The sequence below is a fragment of the Babylonia areolata genome, chromosome 22 (assembly GCF_041734735.1).
Source record: "Babylonia areolata isolate BAREFJ2019XMU chromosome 22, ASM4173473v1, whole genome shotgun sequence".
Classification (NCBI taxonomy): domain Eukaryota; kingdom Metazoa; phylum Mollusca; class Gastropoda; order Neogastropoda; family Buccinidae; genus Babylonia; species Babylonia areolata.
The window spans coordinates 27,647,175-27,655,472 of NC_134897.1; the positions used below are offsets into that span (position 1 = coordinate 27,647,175).

The 8,298-nt window shown below is 46.9% G+C and overlaps 1 protein-coding gene across 1 annotated transcript in view; it reads right to left on the bottom strand.

Annotated features, from left to right (window-relative positions):
- Positions 1-4,775, bottom strand: part of LOC143296940 (uncharacterized) — an 18,327-nt gene extending 13,552 nt beyond the window's left edge. The window contains exon 1 of the mRNA XM_076608976.1: positions 4,607-4,775. The gene's annotated coding sequence lies outside the window, so the exon portion shown is untranslated. The remainder of the gene's footprint in view (positions 1-4,606) is intronic.
- Between the last annotated feature and the right edge of the window lie 3,523 nt (positions 4,776-8,298).

Here is an 8,298-nt window from a genome sequence, read left to right on the forward strand (position 1 = left end):
GGGGGGAGACAGCGTTTCATGATAATCTGGCAAAACAAACAACAGACTGGTGTTGTTTGCCCCCCCGGGGCACACCTCTGCAGGTGATCTATCAGCAAAGCAACAGTCCACCCGCACTCACAGATTGGGAGAAAGGTTGCACAATGGTGAAGACGTTTTATCCGCACAATACAGTGTCCATGAGGTTGTGGGTTCAAAAATCCATGTCTCGCCCCCCTTTCTCCTTAACAGTAGTTTCAGTAGCTTCAAGGAGGCGTCACTGCGTTCGGATAAATCCATAATAATTATACGCTACACCACATCTGCCAAGCAGATGCCTGACCAGCATGCGTAACCCAACGCGCTTTGTCAGGCCTTGAGAAAAAATAAAATAAAATAAAAATAAATAAAATAAATAACTAATAATAATTTTTTTTTTTTAAATGAAAATAGAATAAATAAAATTAATAGATAGATAAATAAATAAAATAAATTTAAAAAAAATAATAATAATTCAAAAAATAATAATAATAATTATATCATTAAATAATAATTAAATCATAATAATTTCTCTTTACCTTGACTGGAAAATCAATGTGAGCGTCTAGTTGTTCGAATCAAACGATTAATGGATACCTCCTGTGTACAGCACGCACTTAGCGCACAGAAAAAGGAACCCATAGCAACGAGAGTGTTGCCCTCCCTCTTGCAAAATTATGCAGAGGAAATCCCAACTCTGATAGCTACACAAGTACATATGCATGCCCTCAAGGCCTGACATTGCGCGTTGGGTTATGCTGCTTGCTGGTCAGGCATCTGCCTAGTGGATGTGATGTAGCGTATATGGATTTGTCCGAATGCAGTGACGCCTCCTTGAAAACTGAAACTGAAACCCCAGTGCCCAGCCCTGGGATTTTGTATTGTTACATCAAATTTTTGTCGATACAGATTTGTCTGAAGTTGGGGCTGATCTCCCCAGGGGGAACATGTACCCACAGTGCAGTGACAGCTTTCTGTCTGTCTGCAACGTATCTGTTTCAGCATCTGTTTCAGTATCTGATTCAGAATCAAAGTTGATCTTTTTATACATCATTTTCCCAGGGACAATAATTCCCTTGTTGTCGTGGGTTCTTTTGCGTGCGCTAAGTGCATGCTACACATGGGACCTTGGGTTATCATCTCATCCGAATGACTAACGTCCAGACCACCACTCAAGATCAAAATTGAATGGAGGGGTGGCGGGAGAGAGAGTTCTGGTGAGTGCGGGATCCGATCCCAGACACTCAGATTCCACCGCTGCTGTAAAGATGCTGGGACCTTTAATTCATTGAGCCTTAAAGCCCAGCATTGCAGTGACGGCAAAATTGGTCTCATTAAAATGGTTTTCGTGTTCATACATGTGCAGAACCTGTTTCGTGTTCAGACATGTGCAGAAACTGTTTCGTGTTCATACATGTGCAGAAACTGTTTCGTGTTCAGACATGTGCAGAAACTGTTTCGTGTTCAGACATGTGCAGAAACTGTTTCGTGTTCATACATGTACAGAAACTGTTTCGTGTTCATACATGTGCAGAAACTGCACAGGAAAGGAACTAACCTGTACTGTATTTCCAGATGTTTTTCATGGAAATTTGGAGGAAAGACAGTATTTTCTGTGCCTTTTTCCCCCGCATCAGTAAAGCATGGAAGCCTGTCAAGGCTGTGAACTCCACATGGTTGAAAGGATGAACCTTTGATTAAGTATTGCTATAGAGTCCTGATGTCTGACGATAGCTGCAGACTGTCCATTTTCACTTTGTGTAATGCTTTCAGTGAGTTGACAAGAAATCCCTTCTCTGCACCATTCGTGTCAAATTGATAGGATTCGTAACTGCTTTAATAGGAAAATGTCACGTCACTTCAGGTGTAATGTTGTGTTGTGTTGTATCACCTCGCGTCGTATCGCGTATCGTATCGTATCGCGTATCGTATCGTATCGCATGGCATTATATTGTATTGTGTTGTGCTTCATTGTATTGCAGTGCAGTGAAATTACCTTCTGTCGTGTGTCATTGTCATTGTTGAACTTATGTATTAGCCTGGCAATGTCAAAAGAATCATTTGCAATCCAGCATGTTCAAGAACCCATAGCAACGAGAGTGTTGCCCTCACTCATGCAAAATTATGCAGAGGAAATCCACTCTGATAGCTACACAAGTACATATGCATGCTCTCAAGGCCTGGTCAGGCATCTGCCTAGTGGATGTGATGTAGTGTATATGGATTTGTCAAGAAATTATGGTTTTTGATGTCTCGGGATGTAGAGATAACTGTTTGAACTTCTTCTGATTCAGGGCTGCCATTGCAACACTGCACCGCAAGTCTGTTATGTAGGTGCTTTCCGTTTTCTGCCAAATACAAGTTCAAACGGGTTTAAAAAAAAATCCTTTCAGTGGATAAAGAAGTTGCTAAATGAATAACTCAGAACTGGCCATGTTCCTCTTTAGATGGTGGAAAGCAATAAAAGCAGCCTTTGAAATGTTGGTTAATCCTTGGCGTGAACTCCAACAGTCGGCCTTTTGCCTTCCTGGTGGCATCTGACAGTGCTGTGGCAGTACCGTTGAGGTGTTGGATTTCTGATCCAGTGTTAACCAGTGATCAGGTCGGGGGCATAGCCCTTGCTACTGGTACCATGTAACCCAGTACTACCTGCCGCATGTGAAGTCTCCGAACGACGGACCAGGCGGAGGAGGAAACCTTTCCCAACGACTGTGAAGGCGGAAGAGGATGACCAAAGGGCAGGGGGAGCTCTTATCCTTGGCTGGAAGTACCCCTAGGAGACGGAGCTCCGAAGAAAAAACCTGCACCTGCCGAGGCCGTCCTACACGTGGCAGTATCTGCACCTGTGGGAATGTGAGCGTCGATCGGCGAGAGAGTGGGGAAGGGACTGCACAACTCCTCCTCACTAAAAAAATGTCACCTGTGCTGGTCAGGAAACCAGGCTAATGCTGGCCATTAAGGAGAAGCGTGAGCGAAGGAAGCAGGGCTCAACTTCTGGAGACGTTTTCCCTTGCAACACCTGTGGGAAGTGCTGCGCATCCAGAATCGGCCTCTCCTCTCATGAGGACACTCACCGACAGATAAGCCTGCCTGCCTACTCATCCGTCGGACCGACGGGAGACTCCATCACCAGGGTTCAAGGCTCTGTTTCGGCATGGTGGTGTGGCCTTGGGAAGATTCACTTTATTCCGATGTTCCTCACTTCACCCAGGTGTTAGTGGATGGGTACCTAACCTCGGTTCGGGAAGGTTAAAACGGCGGAAAGAGAGGACTGGTCCCCGCCTACCTGTGCTGAGCCCTGCACACAGTGGACATTCACTGCCCCCATGGCCGCTGAAATCAACATCCACAAGGGCAAGACCAAGATCCTCAAGATCAACACAGCAAGAGAAGACCCAGTCACAGTGCACGGGAGCAAGCTGGAAGAGGTAGAGGTCTTCACGTACTTGGGCAGCATCATCGACAAGCAGGGTGGCACAGACGCAGACGTCAGAGCAAGAATCGGCAAAGCGAGGGCAGCATACTTGCAACTGAAGAACATCTGGAGCTCCAAGGTGTTGTCGATTAGCACGAAGATCAGGCTGTTCAACTCCAACGTCAAGTCAGTCCTTCTGTATGGAGCAGAGACATGGAGGACAACAAAGACCACCATCAGGAAAGTGCAGACCTTCATCAACAGCTGCCTGAGAAGGATCCTCCAGATACGCTGGCCCGACACTATCAGCAAAGCAGACCTGTGGCAGCGTACCAACCAGCTGCCAGCTGAAGACGAGATTCGGCGCAGAAGATGGAGATGGATCGGGCACACCCTGAGGAAGCCAGACAGTAACATCGCCAGGCAGGCACTGAAATGGAATCCCCAGGGCAAACGGAAGAGAGGAAGGCCAAGAAACACCTGGCGACGTGACCTCGAGGCAGACACCAAGAAGATGGGGCACACCTGGAGACAATTAGAAAGGGCAGCCCAGGACAGAGGACTCTGGCGGACTGTTGTGAGCGGCCTATGCTCCGGGGGAAGTGATGGGCATAACTGACTGATGGCCGCTGAAAGTTATGCGACCATTGATCTGTTTGTTTTTTTTACTTCTTTTTTCCCCCCTTGCCTTTACATCTGTGATAAACATCACAAGAGCTGACCTGTGTGACGTCACTGGTTACCTCTGGCCAGAAAAGAACCCTCACAAAACACGAGATGGTGATCGTTTGACTCCACAACCACCTGCTGTCAGACCATCACGAGTAGCCACCAAGACTATGGACCTAAGTAAGTAAGTACTAAGTGACTAATTAAGTAACTAAGTACCTCCCTCTCTCCCTCCCTCCGTACCTACTTACCTAACCACATAACTAACCAGCCATCCAACTAACAAACCAACCAACTAACCAGACAACTAACTAACCAAAGAACCAACCAACCAACCAACCAACAGAAATAAACAACAACCAACCAACAAACAAAATAACCAACCAACCAACCAACCAACCAGCCATCCAGCAAACAAAATAACCAATCAACCAACCAACCAACCAACCAACTAACCAGCCCAACAGCTATGATACCAAAACACAACAAAGGAGACACACTCACAGTTTTGTCAGAGACTGGTTGACCAAAGACACTGGTGGTGCACAGCGCAGCTAGTCAGTGCGACAGAACAGCCCAGCTACACAACACCATATGGTCCATCAGCCACAGCTCCTACAACTACCAGCAATTGGCGACAATTGGCAACAGCTATCACGATTCGGTCCTGCCGGAGGGAAATTGCAGCTGAATGATGTTCGCTCAGAACTGTAGCAGGAGCGGCTAACGATTGGGTTATTAACTCTTAACTGCGTTGTTGGGCTGAATCTTTAGGATGGCTTGGTTCGTTTGTTTTGTTTGTTTCATTTTGTTGTTCTCTCTCTCTCTCTCTCTGTGTGTGTGTGTGTGTGTGTGTGTGTGTGTGTGTGTGTGTGTGTGTGTGTGTGTGTGTGTGTGTGCGCGCGCGCGCGTGTGTGTGTTTGTTTGTGTGTATGTATGTGTGTGTACGCGTGTGTGTGTGTGTGTGTGTGAGCTGTGTCATTTGTGAGTGATGCTACACTGTTTTTAGATAAGATTCTTTGCAAGTTTGCATTTGTAACGGTTTTGTTTTACTTAATGCATGCAGTATGTATTGTTCAATATGCTTTGAGCCGAAAGTAAGCGCTATATAAATGCACCCTCATCATCATCATCATCATCATCATCATAAATCTCATCATCCTCACCCTCATCATCATCCTCTTCTTTGTTTCCTTTTTGGTCTGTCAGCTTTTCATCCGCTAGATTTTCCCCAAGCTGTAAATTTCAACCAGTGGCCTTGACCCCAACACACGGGAAGCTCCAGCCTCCGATCTCTCGGCATGGCGCAGTCAGGTCCGCTCTGGTGTCGCCACCATGAGGAGCAGAGAATCGGCACCGGCCTTCTGAAACGCCAGAAACGAAAGGAGAAGGCACTCAACCCCCCTACACCTGAACAACCCCAGCTACACCCCTGTCCACAGTGTCACCGACAATTCAGAGCCCGGGCCGGACTTGTTAGTCATCTAAGGACCTGCCCATTGTGGAGCTCATGCTTTTCGTTGCTTGGGAAGGAGAAACGTCACGTTTAGACCACAACGACTATCTGGACAATAAACCTGAACGGCTTGTCATTCGGATGGAACGGTAAACCGATGTCCCGTGTGCAGCACACACTTGGCGCACAGAAAAAGAACCCACGGCAACACAGTGTTGTCCTCTGGTACAATTCTGTAGAAGAAGTCCACACCGATAGGTACACACAGATGTATTCAAGGCCTGGCAAGGGTGTAGGGTTAAACGATGCTGTTAGGCATCTGCTTAGCAGATGTGGTGTAGCGTTTATAGATTTTATCCGAACGCGCGATATCGCAGAGAAGCTAACCAAGCATATCTCCAGAGCCCTTCACGCCGACGATTTTGTTCTGGAAATGCTGCGGAACATCTGAGCGCTGCAAGCCATAGGATGCAGGCAGCACTGGGCCATCTAGGACTGGGGTGTTGAAATGAACACAACCAAAACAGTGACAGCAGTTTTTCTCGCTATCGCCACAACCAGAAACAGCAAAGCTTAACCTGAATGGAAGAGTACTGAAACAGGATGACACCTCCACCTACAATGGAGTGAAACTGGACAGAAGACTAACATGGAATCCCCACCTCAAAGAAACAGAGAAGAAAGCTACAAGGAAACTTGCCGTCATGAAGAAACTAGCTGGAACACCATGGGGTGCCGACACTAACATCCTGAAGAAACTAGCTGGAACACCATGGGGTGCCGACACTAACATCCTGAAGAAACTAGCTGGAACACCATGGGGTGCCGACACTAACATCCTGAAGAAAGTTTATGTGGGCACAGTCAGACCCACAGTGGAATACAGCAGCTCTTCCTGGTCCCCAGCATCCAAAACAAACACCAACCGCCTGAACAAAGTGCAGAATGCGGGCCTACGGCTGGGCTGATCACTAGAGGAATGAAGACAACTCCCATCCAGGCAATGGAGAACTACACAAACCTCCAGCCCTTGAAAGAATGACGGGAAGAGATGGTTTACATTCACAGTGAGAAGCTGTTGTGCATGCCAGACCACCCTGTGCACTCCAGCATCAAGAACCCCACAAGAACAGGACTAAAAGACAGAGTTTTAACCATCTCTCAAAATCCCTCCACCAGAAAAATGCAGACTTGCTACCTACAGCCCAGGAAGAGGTGGAGTTGCTGGCCGTTTTTGATGAGCTAGGATTGGAAAAAGGAATCATTTGTATAGAAATTTGTTTTTTTTTAAAATAAAATAAAAACAACATTTTATACGGATAAATCGTGAGCAAAGTTAGGCGTGTCTTTGTGTGCGCGGTGCCCCCATTGACCCTTCACAGAGAGGGACTCTGTCGGTCTGTTGTACACGTGTGAAAAAACATGAACAGAACGTTACCAGCGCGCAGCAGCCAAGTGGTTAAAGCGTTGGACTTTCAATCTGAGCGAACGTGTCCTCGAAAGGGTTAACACACCCTATCATCGCCGTGAACTTTTCGCAGTGCTAATGGCCCTGGCTGCACGAGAGAGACAATTGGGCGGGCGGTGGTTTGTCATGACTGCCTGGTAAACACGGCACGGTGAAGAGACACAGCCCCCTCGCCCCCCACCCCACCCCCCAGCCCCCTCCGCCACCCCCGCCCCGCCTCCCTCCCCCCTCATCCCCCGACTTCCTCCCACACACAGAACTCGCTTCTTTTGATGGCTGAAAACACAGAGCACAACTAAGTGTTCTTTGACATTTGTGGTTAATGACGTACAGTGTACTGTACTGTGCTGTACTGTGCTGTACTGTCCTTTAATGCACTGCCTGTACTGCACTTTGCTGCACCATGCAATACTGAACTTTGCTGCAACTGAACTGTATTGACTATAGTGTACTGCACTGTATTGCACTGTACTGTAATGAACTATACTGCACTGCACTACACTGTACTGTTCTGCACTGCACTGTACTATACAATGCTTAACATTGTTGAAATGAACTGCACTGTACTGTACTGAATTTTGCTGTGCTGTACTGCACTATACTGTGTTGTACTGTACTGCACTATACTGTGCTGTGTTGTACTGTCCTTTACTATACTGTGCTGTGTTGTACTGTACTGCACTATACTGTGCTGTGTTGTACTGTACTGCACTATACTGTGCTGTGTTGTACTGTACTGCACTATACTGTGCTGTGTTGTACTGTCCTGCACTATACTGTGCTGTGTTGTACTGTACTGCACTATGCTGTGCTGTGTTGTACTGTACTGCACTATGCTGTGCTGTGTTGTACTGTACTGCACTATAGGATACCCCCACCCCCACCTACACCCCCGCCATTCATAGTTCCTCTAGCCTTCTTTTTATATGGATGTATTACTTTAATGGGTTTTGCATCACTTTGTTTCAGTTTTATGCATGCGAGTGAAAGCTGGTGTGAAAGTTGGTGTGAAAGCTGGTGTGAAAGCTGGTGTGAAAGCTGGAGTGAAAGCTGGAGTGAAAGTTGGTGTGAAAGCTGGAGTGAAAGTTTTGTGTGAAAGTGGGCGTGAAAGTTGGTGTGAAAGTTGGTGTGAAAGCTGGAGTGAAAGCTGGAGTGAAAGCTGGTGTGAAAGCTGGTGTGAAAGCTGGTGTGAAAGCTGGAGTGAAAGCTGGAGTGAAAGCTGGAGTGAAAGCTGGTGTGAAAGCTGGAATGAAAGCTGGAGTGAAAGCTGGT